The sequence below is a fragment of the Oryza glaberrima genome, chromosome 3 (assembly GCF_000147395.1).
Source record: "Oryza glaberrima chromosome 3, OglaRS2, whole genome shotgun sequence".
Classification (NCBI taxonomy): Eukaryota; Viridiplantae; Streptophyta; class Magnoliopsida; order Poales; family Poaceae; genus Oryza; species Oryza glaberrima.
Genome location: NC_068328.1, coordinates 20,900,430 through 20,912,882, shown reverse-complemented (window position 1 = coordinate 20,912,882; position 12,453 = coordinate 20,900,430). Strand labels below are relative to the sequence as shown.

Sequence of the window (12,453 nt, the reverse complement as noted above, 5' to 3'; positions counted from 1 at the left end):
TATTTAAACAACTCAGTATCGACATTAATATGATGCAGAAAGAAATTAGAAAAAGCAAAAATTTAAAAATAGCCAAAAAAAAGTTACGGTCGGAAATGGTACCCCTTAAACAGAAACGGCGTCCAGTCGATCGGAAATTTCTGTAACCGTTTTACCCCTAATAGTGTAGTACTAGGAATCAACTCTAACCATCCATTGCTATGGGTATTTTAGACTTTTAATTGATTGACGTGGAGGGGCAGTTTAGTCTATTCCGATGATCCCGAGAGGCAAGGCAGTCTTGCATGTTGACTCGTTCGATTGGCCCAAGCGTCCTCTGAAAAAACAAGGGATGCAAGACTGCCGCCGCCGGGCCGCGCCTTCTGCCGTCGTCCCCTCGCTCTAATCGGCGATTCCACATGCAGCGGCGAATCGACGTCCTGTGCAGCGGCGCCTCAGTCTGGCGACCCCGCTGCGCTCCCACCGGCCACTGGCCGTCTTACACGAACCCTTGTGTGTGAAGTCGCCGCCCCTCTTGCTTTTGATTCAGAAACGCGGCCGCCTCTGCATTTGATCGGGAGGAACGCCCCGTCGTCGTCGCCGCTGCTACCTTCCAGCACGAGCACCCGTTAGGATCTTCTAGAGCTAGATTTTCTATTTCTCTTCACGTTTAGTTACTTAACTAGTTTAAGGATTTCCTAATTGCTATTAATTAGAGAAAGACAGGATATTTCGTGGAGGGGATGCCTGCAGATGTTCTGACTCCTATGTGGTTGTATTTACAAGCGTTAGTTTAGGCTCTAGTTTTGAGTTTTTGGTTTCACTTGTATGTGCAATATGATGCTGAGAATCATATATATTCTTGAATGTATTCTAAAGAAATGATTTTGTTTACCTTGTTCTTTCAAGTATTCGAGCTAGGAGTGCTTCCTGATGTATTTCATATATAATCAGGAATTGTGCAGAATTGTGCCGTTGTGCGTGCATCGTTGTTGCTACCGATGGCGTGGCAGTTGCCGCTGCATAATTTGCATGCAACTTATAATCAGACTTAGTTTTACTGCATATACATTTGTATATGAAATCAGTTTCTCTTGCTCCATGTACATTAACAACACTGGATGGCATATATATATTTGTATATATGGACTGTGCTTTCCCACATGCTCTTATTGGTTAAGTTGTATTTGAGGCTATCTACTAGACAGGCCTGCATTTGTGTTCTTGGCTGTGTGCAGTCCCCTTCAAACTTCCAACTTTTTCGTCACATTAAATGTTTGAAATATGCATAGGGCATTAATTATGGACGAAAAAAAACTAATTGTACAGTTTGTATGTAAATTACGAGACGAATCTTTTGAGCCTAATTGCGCCATAATTTGACAATGTGGTGCTATAGTAAACATTTGCTAATGACGGATTAATTAGGTTCAATATATTCGTCTCGCAGTTTACAGGCGGAATCTATAATTTATTTTGTTATTAGTCTACGTTTAATACTTCAAATGTATGTCCGTACACGTCAAAAAAAAATTTGACAAGTAACTAAACATGGCCCTTGTAGAGGCCGTGTTTAGTTGCAAAATTTTTCTTCAAACTTCTAGCTTTTCCATCTCATCAAAACTTTTCTACACACACAAACTTCTAACTTTTCCATCACATCGTTCCAATTTTAACCAAACTTCCAATTTGGAGTGAACTAAACACACCCAGAGGTTCTTCTGCATGCGTATATACTAGACTGACATGCGTTGCTATAGGTTCTTCTGCGTATATATATAGCCTTTCTTTGATATATATGCATCTTTGTGTATAGATCATATTTTTCAACTAATTAGTCATCAATAGTCGACCATATATGGTGAGTTTTCTGCCACCAACTCAATACGGCGAGAATGAATTGTTTCTCGTATATATGGCGTCTGGTGGTGTAGAGTCATAGGAGCTTTTTTTTTAACTAGAGTGAGTTCGCGCGCTACGCTGCCCGGTATTGTAGCATGTAAGGCTATAACTCACAGAAAAAGGTTTGTCCAAGAAGATTACATAACAATACTTAATTCCTCATGTACCTACAGCGTGATAAGAACAATATTTAACCTAAATAGTTCTTTTTATAACCAAAGTCCCCAGAAGCAGTTCCGGATAGATGATAATTTATACAACAATTTCACTACGCATAGTAGGGATGGCAAGCATAGTATGATTCATCCAACATCTATGGGCACAAGATGCAGTTTGTTATGTAAAACTAACTGAAAATAGTACATGGTTAAGTTTCTCATAATCTTGTTTGCGAGGACTGCAGTATTAAAATAGTATCTGTAAACTCTAGCATTGGCCAAAAACCCAGTCAGATGAGACAATAGTATTGCATTGATCAACTATGGTACGAAAAACCAACTACATTTCAGATTCATTAGTTTTAAGTAGGGACTTGACTCTTCACTATGAGAACTTTCTACTCAAGAAACATATCCCCCTCGGCAATTCAGATCACCAAATGCAATACCCAGCATCTGCTAAAATCATTCTTAAAGTTAAGAGTTTGGAGAATTAACTCAGCATATTAGAGATGTTACTAAGTAGAACTCAAAAGTTTGGAGACTTAAGTCAGCACATAGAGAGATGTTACTAAATCAGTAGAAGGAACTCAAATTAATGAACAGATCCTCACTTCAGTCTATGTTATGCTACTAATCAAATCAGCGGACTCTTAAAATAGCCATGTAAAGGAACTTAAATATAAAGGTTCCTGAAAAGAGACATCTAAATGCAATAACTGAGTATCCACTGTGAATCAATGGACTGATATAAATGCTAGAAACAAATATACATCACCTATGTGATTAATTAGCTACCAAACTACCATGAGAGCCTTCAATATTTGTATTTTTCTCTTAGATGCCCCTCGTATTCTAGTATAGCTAAGGCGTTGACAAATATCGATCTACCTACCGTACAGTATTTAAAAAAAAAAGATCATCATGGTTAACGCATGTTTAGGGATATTTCCACAGGTATTTCAAATGGTTTTCCTGCTGAGCAGGCTACAGAGACCATATTGTTTAATTTGCACATTGCAGCACTCAACTGGCCTGGTGTTGGTAAGTTTATTTGGTAGGCAAAAGAATTGGACCGGGGTGCTCCAGCCTAACACAGTGCAGCCTTGAGATATTAAGACCAGCTCATAGAAAAGCATTAACCGTTGATGTGCATGGAGTATTTTTCCTGTATGGTTTAGAAAATGATCAGATGGAGTGCTCTTTTTTTTGGTCAAAATGGTAATTACATATAATTAATGAATAAAAAGAAATAATAGGAAGGATTAACCTTTTTTTTTCTCTTTCTCTCTAAGGAGAACATCAGAGAGCAAATCACAGAAAGGATCTCCAATGCATATTTACCTTGTATTTGTTTGTCAATAAGATGCTGGCAGCTCCATTCCTGAAGATCCATGAGCTGAGCATAGTGGGTTGCCTCTCCCAATATTAACATGAGACATGAATTATCATGAAGTAAACCTATTCCTTGAAGATTGAGCGGGGATCTTGGGCCTATCAAGATTGACTAAGGCGACATCAAGCACACATCATAAGCATCTCAGTTGAAAGAACTTTTTTTTGGTAAACTTCTCTTAAGGGAAAACTAAATATTTACCATTTAAACTTAAAAAGCTACTTGCACAGAGGCTGTAAAACTACAATTCTCTTTTATTGTACCATATATGTTATTCATGTGTATGAAGAGAACACGGGGAGACTATAGTAGCAGTTCGTAATGGTGTCGCATATATAAACTCATGTATAATCAGATAAATTTAATATATATCAAATTATAGATAATATCACAGAATATACACATCTAGAAATCCTCATGATTTTGTATTGACAAAACCGAACCAAACTAACATGTTGTACCCATCCAAGAATACCTCTTGTAGGTAAATTGGGAGTGCTAGGATTAATTTTGTAGATCGACTATCCAACAAACCATAGGACAATACATCAATAAAGATTAAAGCATCTCCTGGTTCCCCAAAGAAACTTCAATGCAAGCATATGTAGTTCCTGTACAAAACTTGCCATGTTAATTCTGCAAAGCAATAATAGTGAGAAAGCCAAATTTTATAGGGGACTTTTCACATGATAAGATAAAAACAAGGAAATACTACTATTATACAATTACTGGACTGAGTGATTGATGTCTACGCCTGCCATTTACAAAGAATGGCAATATATGGGCATATGGCGATCTGTTTGCAAAGTTACACAAAAATATAATTGAATTTCAGAACCATCTGTGGCCATCAGACATGCAAATGGCATATCATAAAAAGGTACAAACAATGAAAGGCAAATGTTTAATGGTGAGGTAAAAACAGAAATTCCTGCAGCTTACCTTTTTCTGTTGCCTTTGCCTGGCTGTCATGGCTATCGTGTTCTGAATGGCTACATAAGAACATGAATCAGAGGTTGGCAAGGAAGTAGCACAAGAAGCTCATGCGATGGATAAAAGTATGAAATGATTGCTCTTAATTTGGGTATATAATAATTTCATTAATAAGCAACACTAATATTTTACAAAGCTAGTAAATGTTGAACTCTAAAAATAGGGCAAGTCTAGCCATCTGTTCACCCATATGCTGAAAACCCACAAATAATTTGTGTAAAAGGATTCTTTGTAGTGCATCATTGTAGAGCTACTTGGCCTAGTGATCATGAGAATCATCATAAATTACATGGTAGGATGATTTGCAAAACAACATAGAGTTCAATTTAATAGTACTTGCTTACAATTTTTTTTAAAAAAAATATTCCATTATAGCACGTGGTTGGCCAGTGAGCTATGCAATTACAACTTTAAAATTATTAGCAGTCAACATCTTAAACTACAATCTTATACCAAATAGTTTGAACTCAGATATTGTAATTTTAAATTCATACTCACCTTAGTATTAGCCTCGCCTTGAGTTGTACTAAGCAAGCCCCTTTTAACACATCCTTATCTACCAATGATAAGTTTCTGCAATGTAAATGAAAGTTAAGCCTGCAACAAGTAAATCTTTTGATCCCAAAAGATCTTATAGTAACTATTCAAATTGTTGTCCCATTTACATTGAAGAGCTTAGTTTTTTACTGAAACTGAAAACAGGTAACAATGGAAAACTTCAGAAGAATTCATTGCCCTCTGAAGCACTGTTAAAAAGATAGGAAAAATTTGTATTAAATACAGTAGAATCAGCAAGAAGCAATTCACATCACCCTGGCTTAGTTATCCAACAATCAAAGAAATAAATAGTCTTTACCTAAAAGCCAGATATAATGGGAGGAGCCATGTAAGCGACGCAAAAGGTCCAGCAAGCAAACTGCTTCATGACCATGTAAATGGAACCAGTGGGAACAAAAACAGAAGGAACTCTTTAGAGATGATTCAACATAATATAGTTATCATTTAGAACATTATTCTTTTATTTAGAGGTAACAACAAAAATTCTATTGAAATATATTTTTGAATTCTGTCACACATCTTAGCAAACTCCTCGGGCCATATTAAACATCTAGGACACTCATCTAGCCAATACAACAAGATAGTACAATTTGCCAAAAGCTATTTCACTAAGGGAACAAAAGCTATCACTGCTACAACAAGATAGCTGTTTCACTAAGGGAACAAATGCTATCACTGCTGTTGAACAACCAAGAAGATGCAATATAAAAAGGAAATATAACCTCCAGCTGTTGAATATCAACTAATTAGGCTCAATTCATAGGACAACAACCCAAAAGGTAATAAATGCAACCAGAGCAATGACGGGTCTGGGGAAGAACCACCACCACCTCATCCTGCCAGTCTATCTTCTGCATGTGCTAGCTGCATGACAGCATACATAAATCATTTCATTAGGCACCATGTTTGCTCTGAGATAGAACAAATTTTCAGTGCAAAGAGATCCTGTTTGGCACACACCTATTTGCAAAAAAATCAATCAAAGAGAACTCATTATTTGCTCCAAAAACTCACCTACAGACAATATGATAGTAGTATGTTGGGCTGTACAGGAGAGGCAACAGAGAGGACAGCTTCTTCTCGTCCTAATCCTCCTCTATGCCATTGGCCTACCCAGTAGACAGTAGAAACTCGAAATCCACATTTAAATCAATGTAATCGCTCGAATCACACGCCCATTGATGAAAGGGGAAAACACAGGGAGCTGCTAATCAGGCACCTAACCGCCGGCGGCGACAGTGACCCGTCGAACTCGATGCGTCGTCACCACGTCGAAGACCTCCAAAAAACTGTTGGGGGAGCCGCAGCGACCTCAAATCGCTGGGACCTCCAGCAGCAGCCGCCGCTGCCAAACCCCTGTGCTAGAGGCTCCGACGCCGCCGCCAGGTCCCCGACCTCAAGGCTATGTTGAAACCGCCGTTGAGCCCCTCCATCGAGCGCAGCCACCACCGTACACTTCAGGGAAGCACTGTTGGAGGACGGGTAAAACGACGGCGCTGGAAAGGCCATGGAAGAGGAGGAGGAGGCGGCGCCGCGGCGGAGGAGCATCGGCGCCGCCGGTCAATGAAGCGAGAAGGGAGATGGGGATTGGGATGCGACGTGGAGAGACGAGAGATCGTGGATTCCACGTCTGGGTAAGGACAGAACCATCTAGATAGGAGACGGACGATCAGATTATGTCCACGGGTGAGATCGAACGGCTCTGATTCGATGGACTCAATCGTAAATACCAAAATTATAAGGGCTTTTCTGCAAAAATTAATGGCGTGGATCAATTAGGTTTGCAGATACGTGTCACGAGACGATTAGTCGATGGAGTCCAAATCGCCCTGGTTGCGGCAAAGCTAGGAGCTTTAAGATATCTAGTATTTGAGAGGAGAGTCATAGGAGCTTTCTGGTCGCAGCCCACAGGGGAGAGGCAAGCGAGCGCGACTGCAGGAAGGCAAGGGCGGCCAGTGATGGCATGGGACATGGTGATTTCTGTGTCTCACGCTTTGCTCGATGAAGAGGACGGCGGCGGCGGGAGTGATCTATGGCCTCCACATCACGACGGCGTCTTGACGGAAACCTAGCATCCGCCCCTGAACCAACTGGGCCAAGTGCCAGGCTTGCTCCCGTGATTAAATTACGGATTACACCCTCATTAACTGCGAAGTTAAACAGTCCCACGAATTCCTTTTCCACATTTACCCTTTTACTACACCTACTACACTTGCTACCACCTGTAGTACAAATTGATCTCCTCTGTACGATCTCATCTCATAGACAGCCAACATCCACTCAAAGGTACTCTTAAAAAATCCCTAATTTTCTATATGTAATGTAAGATAAGAGGTGATATAAACGATACACCACATCTACACTATCTCTAGCATACTAATCCAAATGATTTTATTTTATTTGTTTCTCCAATCCCCTTTTTCTTTCATCTTCTTTCTCAATATTATCGCTTTGGACTAGTTAAATTTACTCTCTCTTTTTTTTTCACTTTGGACCACCTCAATTCTCTTCTCTGGCCATATCCAACTACGCCTCCGACAAAGATATTTTATAGTACTTACCATAAGCCAACTAGTATAAACTTATGTGGAAGGGAAAGATAAAGAAAAGTGAATAGTGTTGGCTCTCAAAGCGAGTACAATAGCAAGCTACAAGTCGGCTGTAAGCACATGTAGAGGAGAGAAGAGAAGAGAAGGAAGGAAAGCGGGCAACAGATTTATAGCCAGCTGTAACAGGGATTCTAAACGTTGTGTGTGTATGAGACATGACTATATATTATTGGTGTAGTATATATTTGTAGGAAACTATTGTATTAATGGGCTATTAAATTGGCTATAGATGATTTGGAGCTAGTAGTTGGCTATACTATTAAACTTGAAATCTCATGCAGAAATTAGCTATGCACTTACTCCAAGAAATTTATATTAAATTCATAGTGAAAAAAAGAGAGAGGAGAGGGAAAAAAATAGAGTGAACCTTATAGTTAACCCATTATATATGTTAGCTTTAGTTAGCTATACTATTAAACTTGCTTTAAGGCTTAAGGGTCTCTACCCTAGGACTGGGTTGTAGTAACATAAGGTCATCCCAACCCTCGATGTCATATAGTGCCCATAGTATTAAATACATTGTCATATAAGCAAAAATCTAATACAGCAAAAGAGTTAATGAGAAGAGAGATAAAAAGATGAAGAAACCATCTCTACACAAGAACCAAGAATGAAAACAAGGGGATAGATGGATAAAAGGAGAGAGAAGAGAGATGATTGGATGATAATTTAATTTGGAGACACCATCCATTAGATATATAGTTTTTATGTAGTGTCTATATAACATGGTAAGTATGAAAACTACTTGATAGTTTCTGGATTGGGGATGGGCTAAGCATGTGCTACTATATATATAACTAAAAAAGTGTTATTGTAGTTTATGCTACTATATATATAACTAAAAAGGTGTTATTGTAGTTTCCAGTAACACAACCAATAAGTATTCTTATAGGTCATGTTACTGCAAGAGTATCTAGTAGTACATAACCAGTGTTTAGCGTGCCAAAAAGTGTTACAACATTTTTAAGTAACACAAACAAGATGTTACAATCCACACCCTTCCTTTTTCTTTCTTTTCTTGTCGAGGTCACCTTCCACACCCTCTCTCTCCTTTCTGGATGAGATCGTCGTCCTCTCCTTAGCCCTAGGCGGTGAGCCCTTGTCAAGAGCGATGACCCGAGATCGTCGTGGGCAAGCTCAACATCCAAATCTGGTGGGGGCAAAGCCAACAACCTCGAAGACCTCTCACTTTCTCCTCCTTGTCAATGACAGCGGCGAGGGCCATGGCTACACCGGCAATCATGGATAGCGAGCTTCTCTCCTGACGGTAGCACCAGTCACTAAGCCCCTCTTTGGAGTGGCAGCCCCAGTTCATCATGGACGTGCAGGAGATGAGGTTGTTATCTAGATCTGACGGGGGAAAAGCAGGCAACCTCAACACACTCCCAATTCCTCCTTCTCAGTGGCAATGGTGACGGCAAGGGTCAAGGCTGTGCTGGTGGCCATGATGTACGATGATGATGACATCTGGAAGTGGCGGTGGCAAGGGCCAAGAGGTTGCGCTGGTGGCCATCACTACAACAAAAAACCTTATATAAAGACACTTTTGTAGAGGTGTTTTGCATATTGCCTCTAAGATCAGGAGTTTTATAGTGTAGAGACACTTTAAAAATTGTCTAGAAAACTTTTACTCTAGAGACACTTTAGAAATATTTTCAGCACATTTTATTAGATTTTATCTTGTAGACGCATTCTTTCGGCACTTTAAAATGTGCCTAACATGTAAAGACATTTGCTTGAGACACTTTAAACTATGTAGAGATACTTCTTAGAATAAAAATATATACTAAATGACTAAATATATAAGTAAGTTAAGGCACAAACATACAATGAATGACATGGGGTTGAGTTGGTTAATGCCTTGAAGATAAGAATGATTTGTTTAACGGGTCATGAGTTCAAGGATTGGCAAAAACAAGGGAAACTATTTTATTCTCATTTTTACATTGGTTTCATATGGTTGTGATACAATTTAATGTCTCTAGAAAATGCCTCTACAATGTTATAAACATTTTATAAAATGCATCTTCATTTGTAGAGACAATTCACCATAAGGCACTTATTGGGCATTTTTAAAATGCCTCTACAGTATTGTAAAGGAATTTGAAAAGTGTGTCTATAGTACTTGAAAAATGTTTCTACAAAGCATTTTTCTTGTGGTGCATGGTGTTCAACACACATGACATCTTTGGTGCGGTCCCCCGGTTGAGGCCAAGATCCAATTTGGGAAATGGATTAAATTTATCTGATGTTACGTGTATATGCAATCAATGCAACATCGAGTTAGCAATGCAAGGAACAATAATACTATAATCAATAAATGACCCATCGTAATAATTATATGATTAAGTGCTAAACAACATGCACGATGTCCATAATATAAAATATACTCCCTCCGGGCTGATAATACTTGTAGTTTTAGATAAGGGTGAGGTCAAACTTTATAATCTTTGATTATGAATCATTTTCAAAATATTTGTCTTTCAAATATGGTGACTACTTGTATAGATTAGTCTTAAAATGTACTTTAATAAAATCATATATTTGTTAACACTTTTATACATATTATAATGGAAAATAATTGTCAAAGTTGCTTTTTGGAGACCGTGTCCTTGTCCAAAACGACAAGTATTATCAACCTGGAGGGAGTAGCTACGTGAGTGTGATATGAGACGATAAAAGCCTTAGACTAAAAAAAACTATGTTAATTGATGAATTAGCCCATTGGATGTACCAACTTATGTTATATATAATAGATAGAGTGGTTGCATATGTTGATAATTTCGGATTATTTGGCAAACAACCTATCGGATAATTCGACCAAAATGTCGGATAATCCACATCTGCCGGATTTTAGAGATACCATATCCGCATCATACTATCCGCATCCACATCCATATCCACCGGATTTCTAAAAGCCTATACTATATCCTTGTTTCGGACGAATTCAGAGCGGATCGGATCGGATATTATCCGATCTGTTTTTACCCCTATCGGAAACCAACTGCAACCTTGCCTTTCCTCTTGTTTTCTTTATGGTTGTTGGTGCTGCCACCAGATGCGTTGGCCATGGAAGGTGAGTTCGGTGCCAGGGATTCCACCTCCCTGCCTCCCAATCATCAGGCTTCGTCGAGCCGAAGAGATAGGGGTGGCCCCTGGCACTGCCATCCCTTAGTGGCGCCAAGGGTAGGGGCGAAACCTACAGTGTGATGTAAATGGCTTGAGGTAAGTTGTGTGAAGGGTCTTGTCACAATCACTCACATGGTGATGTGTCAGGCCAAGCATGGTGACATGACGGGGGATTGTGTCTTGTGAGTACAACTATACATCGCTGGCCAAAGTAAAACTAGTCGAATAGTTATGAGCGATCGACCAGTTTCACCATGATTAGTCCTGCTCCTTAATTAACTTGACATAATGAACCGGTGTAGTTCAGGTTGTTGGTTGGGCTTATTCAACGTGGTGTAATGTAGTTTAGTAGAGATTAATCTTGCCTTAATTATCAAATTTTACTGTTTTAAACTACAAATGTACACAACTGTCTTTATACAAAATATCCATAAACCTCCCTTTCTCTTCCCTTGCACAACTATATTATTGGTGTGACTTGCTGAGTATAGTGATTGGTACTCAACCTTAATATATTTCCTCCCTTTTAGAAGTTAAGTGCCTAAATTTTAAAGACAGAATTAGAGGGCTAAGACTTATACCCTAATGTAGAATGGAGCTGAAGTCACAGTAGGATCATCTTTCCGTTGCTAATTTCTTTTAAGTGTGAGGACTAAGTGCCTCTTCTATAAATATTTATGTTTTATTTACGTTTCGATCTGCTTATTAATTTACCATTTTGTCTACCCTGGCTTGATTCATGGATAGACATTTAATACACAAAATAATATGAAAATTGGCTAAATTTTTTGGTCATGACAATAAACTCCCAATATCTCATCTCTATTTATGCATACTCTTACTTCACACAAATATTTTGTATGCATAGATTTACGTAGAGCAAATCCTATACCTTATTTATGCATGTATTTGATTCAGGTTATTCACATACACTTAATTGGGACCTTTCCATTTGAGCTTATATTTAAGTATATACCACTTGTGGTGTTGATTAATACTCATTGATTTATTCATAGATTTTCATATATACTATCGATTTGTAACAAGTGGAGGTTGACAACTGGATCGTTGGAACTAACAACTTCACTGTACTATGGCAAGATAGTGAAGAGCAGGCAATGCTCGGTCGCTCGGTCATAGTGGACCATGCGGTGGTGAAGGACAAGCTGACAGCCAAGGTGCTTAGCACTAAAGGACCAAATACGATAATAAATAGTGAGTGAAGGCTTTGTCGTGATGGACAATGTGAGGCCTTTTAAAACTACAAGTAACCGTATCAATCATTTGAAGAATACAAAGCAAAATGGTTTTAGCACTGACATCCCTCAAGACCAATGTTCTAAATCTCCAGCTATAGCGGAGTTTGATGCTACATATTATCGGCCGCTAATAGTTGCATTTAGCCGGAGATAGCCGCTAAAACACCGGAATTTAGCCGCACTTAGCGGTGGCTAAAGAGATAAAATGAAAATGGGCTTTTGACATGTGTGGCCTATGAAGCCCACAAGGTCCAAAGACCATACCTAAACCCTAAATCCTCCATCCCCATTCCCCACTCGTGCAGTCTCCACTTCTCCCGGTGGCTGTGACATAGAGTGGCGGCAGGGGCAGTGATTGCGACCGGCGACGGCGGGGCTATTGCGACCAGCGACGGTAGCGGCTCTTGCCCCCAAGCAGCAGCGGCGACTCCTACCCCCAACCCATACTTTTACTACCCAAATAAGTCAGA

General features: G+C 39.3%; 1 long non-coding RNA gene across 12 annotated transcripts; it reads right to left on the bottom strand.

Moving 5' to 3' along the window:
* Positions 1 to 2,750: 2,750 nt before the first annotated feature.
* Positions 2,751 to 6,632, bottom strand: LOC127767474 (uncharacterized). 12 transcript variants are annotated; one of them, XR_008016467.1, is made up of 6 exons: positions 6,001 to 6,631; positions 4,927 to 5,850; positions 4,378 to 4,427; positions 4,159 to 4,231; positions 3,384 to 4,046; positions 2,751 to 3,207 (listed from the first exon to the last, which is right to left on the bottom strand). It is a non-coding gene; the product is annotated as an uncharacterized LOC127767474 (long non-coding RNA). The 12 variants fall into 12 exon arrangements; XR_008016465.1 differs by having other exon boundaries at positions 3,384 to 4,427; positions 4,927 to 5,001; positions 5,094 to 5,174; positions 5,285 to 5,850; XR_008016462.1 differs by having other exon boundaries at positions 3,384 to 4,427; positions 4,927 to 5,001; positions 5,094 to 5,850; positions 6,001 to 6,632.
* Positions 6,633 to 12,453: the final 5,821 nt, after the last annotated feature.